The 5,173-nt window shown below is 37.3% G+C and overlaps 1 pseudogene; it reads left to right on the top strand.

The window, feature by feature from the left end:
• Positions 1-1,323: 1,323 nt before the first annotated feature.
• On the top strand, positions 1,324-2,507 carry LOC107706447 (growth arrest and DNA damage-inducible protein GADD45 gamma-like; annotated as a pseudogene).
• The last annotated feature ends 2,666 nt before the right edge of the window (positions 2,508-5,173 follow it).

Below are 5,173 nucleotides of genomic sequence, written 5' to 3'. Positions count from 1 at the left end.
AAAAAAAGAAGAAAAAAAAGAAGAAGAAGAAGTAAGAACTGGTTTCAAATAGCAAAGACACTTGCAACGAGTATAGATGCATTGTTCTAGTAGGCCTATCACATCTGCAGTCCGTGCATCCCGTCCCTGCCCCCCTTACTGCGCGAGAGTGACAGGTGTTCCAAGACAAACCTGCTCGAGCGCAAAACAGACTAATCGAACAATTGCTTTTACTTAGTCCCTCCTGCAGCTGCAGATTAAGACAGTCATCTGTTACAAAACCATTGCATTTTTCTCTATATGACTTAGCTGTCATCTAAGGAATAAAAGTCAGCCAAAAGTTTGTTCAGATGTGTTGAAGATTTAAATAAAAGTTACAAGCATATAGGAACTAAACAAACATAGGCCCATGTTGCCTATGGCTTAAACAAGTTAAGATAATTGATTCTAAATACAGCTAAGAATATTTATATCTCGTGTATTATCGAAAGGCACCATAAAAAGTGTTTGTATCTGTAGGCATAGATAGAAGTCTCAATTGCTAAATACAGCAGAAATTTGCTCAGCTGATCCGTTGTCTTCCCCCATCAACAGATGGGGAGTGTTTCCATAGCAAAAGAGAAGCACGTCCAGATGCCACGCGCCGTAAATCCGCTCATCTTGGGTATGCAAATTAGCCACGCGTATGTGATAGCAATAGGTAATAAATAACCTTCAGCACATAAAATCAACACCAAAGGTTTGGTGAATTCACCCATCTCTGATAACCACATTATCCAGATTTTGTATTTAATAAAAATGCTTGCTCGAGCTATATTTTGTTTGTCATTACAATTAATTAGTCACTTTTATTTGCTTAACCCTATTTTTTCTAGAAACAATCAAAACACGCCAAAACGCATATGCCTAACTATTCGCGGATTGAGCAATGATGGAATGTATAGGCCTACATGTTGGTTAAGTCACTCATAATGTGATTGATTTTGTTTTGATTGTTTCAATATTTTAGGTTAAAATTTATATAAGGAAGTTTATCGTATCTGAAACTGGCCAGCGTTGGCCACCAGCCTTTTTGCATTATAGCCTAGTTCATAAAGCAGTAAAAACATTTCAATGAACAATATCTATTGACAAAAATTGTAAAATGCTTAAATGTTTAATCTCATTTTAGATTATATAATAGCATGTCAATAGCAAAAAAGCATTTCTAAACTATCTCTGTCAGCTTGATGCTACATGCGCGCATTGAATTTACGCCACGTCTTTTGAGTAGAATAAATTGCTCTATTTAATTAGGACAAAAGTGAAAGGATCAGAGTTTGATCCTTTCTTACAGTTCTATTGATGTCACGCATGTCTAAAGGCACGCGCCTTGGATACGTCCGTTTCTTTATTGTTCTGAACAGCCAATCAGAACGCGGGGTGCAAACGCGTGCCACTCTCCCACTATAAGTACTGGTCGTGTGTCTGGAAACTCACTCACAACTTATTCCGCTCCGCTCGAGCCTCTACTGTACTTCAAACACAGCTACTGCCTACTTCACTCCAAACCAAGATGGTGAATGAAGGAGAATCTCTTGCCGAAGCCCTGCTGTCTGCCAAGGCGGAGGGTCGCCTCACTGTTGGCGTCTATGAATGCGCAAAAATAATGAACGCGTAAGTTTGGAGGAACTTCTTCCATGCGATAGCTAATCCATGTCTATTTGACCATATTATTATGCTACTGTTTGGGGGTAACTCATTTCAAACCTACTTTTGTTTTCACAGGGACCCTGATAGCGTGTCCTTCTGCCTTTTGGCCACTGATGACTTTGAGTGCGACATCGCTCTCCAGATCCATTTTACTCTGATCCAAGCGTTTTGCTTTGACAACGACATCAGCATCGTCAGAGTAAACGACCTGAAACGTCTCAACGCTCTTGTTGGTGCCAAGGGTCAACTTGAGGACGCTCACTGTGTCCTTATAACGGTGAGAATATTTTCATATCTAACATCTTTATGCAAGAGCAAGTTAATTTCTCCCAAGACTTGGGTTTAAAAACCCTTCCTCTCTGTTTTAACAGAACCCAGCTGAGGACTCGTGGGAGGATCCAGCTCTGGAGAAGCTTCACATGTTCTGTGAAGAAAGTCGCAGCTATAACGAGTGGGTTCCTGAGATCACTCTGCCCGAGCGTTGATCTGGAGCTTTACTCTTCTCTGTTGAGATGCTGCAAACCTTGGGAAATACTCGACTCATCCTTCGAAGCAAGGATGCTGATGTTTCCACATCCCTGGATGCTCCTGAGGAGGCTGAACCGTCCAGGCAGCGCGAGGCAGGCCCGAGTGGCCCTCGCGGTTCTACGTCGTTCCTCGTCCCGTCCATGCCAAGATGATCCTCATTCTTTATGTGAACGAGGTCAGGTATGCCACGAGAGCGACACAATGGCCCTCATTCTTTGTGCGGATGAGGTTTGGAGAGGAAGGAGAAGCGAGTTTTGCCTCTGTTCCACAGAGCAAATATCGCATGCGTTGAACACGCAGAGGACGCGGCGGTGCGTCGAAGCAACGTTTTTAAAAATGTAATTGCTGCACAATATAACGTACCTTATTGTCGGCAATGTGCTTTCCACTTTCCAGAATTGTCTTATTCTCTAAAGGTTTCACTTTAGAAATATTAATATGACATAAAAGGAAAAAAAAAAAAAGAAAGAAAGAAAAAAACGACCTTAAAAATCTCTAAAGGTTTAACTTTAGAAAAATGTGATTTTCAAAAAAAGACAATATTTAAATATGCTCTTAAATTTGTTTGTAGAAGACAAAGGAAAATGAACAAAAAATGTGGAAATGATTACATTTGTCTGAAGATTTTACTTTAGATATTTTGTATGAGTCAAAAATGAATAAAAATAAAAGATAGTTTGAATGAAACTTGTTTGTGAAGCAACTTATTTTTGTACATGTCATGAAAAGTGTTTTTGTACATGTCATGAAAAGTGTTTTTGTACATGTCATGAAAAGTGTTTTTGTACATGTCATGAAAAGTGTTTTTGTACATGTCATGAAAAGTGTTTTTGTACATGTCATGAAAAGTGTTTTTGTACATGTCATGAAAAGTGTTTTTGTACATGTCATGAAAAGTGTTTTTGTACATGTCATGAAAAGTGTTTTTGTACATGTCATGAAAAGTACAGAGTCAGCAGGAAATTGTCAGTGACACAGGCCTCATCTTTGGTTGCAGAGAAAACCTTAATAAGCAGAATATTTCATTAATGTCATAATTTTTACTCACAAAAACTGAAAACACTATATGCATGCTCTCAAGAAGCAAGGATGCTGATGTTTCCACATCCCTGGATGCTCCTGAGGAGGCTGAACCGTCCAGGCAGCGCGAGGCAGGCCCGAGTGGCCCTCGCGGTTCTACGTCGTTCCTCGTCCCGTCCATGCCAAGATGATCCTCATTCTTTATGTGAACGAGGTCAGGTATGCCACGAGAGCGACACAATGGCCCTCATTCTTTGTGCGGATGAGGTTTGGAGAGGAAGGAGAAGCGAGTTTTGCCTCTGTTCCACAGAGCAAATATCGCATGCGTTGAACACGCAGAGGACGCGGCGGTGCGTCGAAGCAACGTTTTTAAAAATGTAATTGCTGCACAATATAACGTACCTTATTGTCGGCAATGTGCTTTCCACTTTCCAGAATTGTCTTATTCTCTAAAGGTTTCACTTTAGAAATATTAATATGACATAAAAGGAAAAAAAAAAAAAAGAAAGAAAGAAAAAAACGACCTTAAAAATCTCTAAAGGTTTAACTTTAGAAAAATGTGATTTTCAAAAAAAGACAATATTTAAATATGCTCTTAAATTTGTTTGTAGAAGACAAAGGAAAATGAACAAAAAATGTGGAAATGATTACATTTGTCTGAAGATTTTACTTTAGATATTTTGTATGAGTCAAAAATGAATAAAAATAAAAGATAGTTTGAATGAAACTTGTTTGTGAAGCAACTTATTTTTGTACATGTCATGAAAAGTGTTTTTGTACATGTCATGAAAAGTGTTTTTGTACATGTCATGAAAAGTGTTTTTGTACATGTCATGAAAAGTGTTTTTGTACATGTCATGAAAAGTGTTTTTGTACATGTCATGAAAAGTACAGAGTCAGCAGGAAATTGTCAGTGACACAGGCCTCATCTTTGGTTGCAGAGAAAACCTTAATAAGCAGAATATTTCATTAATGTCATAATTTTTACTCACAAAAACTGAAAACACTATATGCATGCTCTCAATTTTTATGCGAGTTGACTTTTATACTAAAACATGACAGAGTAGTCTTCCCACAAAGGTGGGAAGCATAAAAACTATAAGGTTAATTTCTAAATGTAGGCTACATTTATCTCTAAATCAGCCTGATTAGCTTGTGACTTCATGATGAGTGAGATGGACATCTCTTATAAAATTAACCAATAACATTTAGATCTTATAATGAAAGTTGCACTTTTATGTAGACATTTGCTCAACAGAAGCACAGAAGAAATCATAAAGCTAAACCAGTATAATCTGTAATGAGGGACAAACCTGATCTCACCCAAAAAGATGTCATTTATAGTCCTAATTAACTCATCAAAACATCTACAGTAATGAAGAAAGAAATTTAGTTTTTTAGTAACCACAGTATAAATGCACTGTTAACTCTAATATATAAGCAATAAAACAATCATTACATAATTATTCAGAGTTATGAAATGAAGACCTTTCTTTGAACAGCTTTAAAATAAAATGAGGATTCCATGGTAACTCAATATTACTACTTAATATCTCAGACTGCTGATGTACGGTTGGCCAAAACATGGAGACATGTAAGTGGTTGTTATCTCTGTCCTGTTGATGTTTGTTGTAAACAGTCAGCAAGAAAGAAAACAGCAATAAGAGTAAAATAGCTGATTTTTTTGCATTAGTATTGTAGAGAAAAAATACACAGACTTACGGATCCTGAGTTTAGTCATAGCTAAGCCATAGCTTCTCTTTTTCTGCAATATATTTTATTGCATTTTATTATTTTTAGCCAATTTAGTTGAAATAATTAAGCAAAAAGTACACTATGTAATTCAAAGTTGTCTGCTAACAACTATTGCAGACTGCACTGAAAACTTCACACAAGTTTACACAAATTTTTACTTCATCGCTTTGAAGCTTCACATTTACATTTTTTTAACACA

Source organism: Sinocyclocheilus rhinocerous, unplaced genomic scaffold, assembly GCF_001515625.1.
Source record: "Sinocyclocheilus rhinocerous isolate Xijiao unplaced genomic scaffold, SAMN03320098_v1.1 scaffold1405, whole genome shotgun sequence".
Lineage (NCBI taxonomy): Eukaryota > Metazoa > Chordata > Actinopteri > Cypriniformes > Cyprinidae > Sinocyclocheilus > Sinocyclocheilus rhinocerous.
This window is presented reverse-complemented; position numbering and strand designations above follow the sequence as displayed.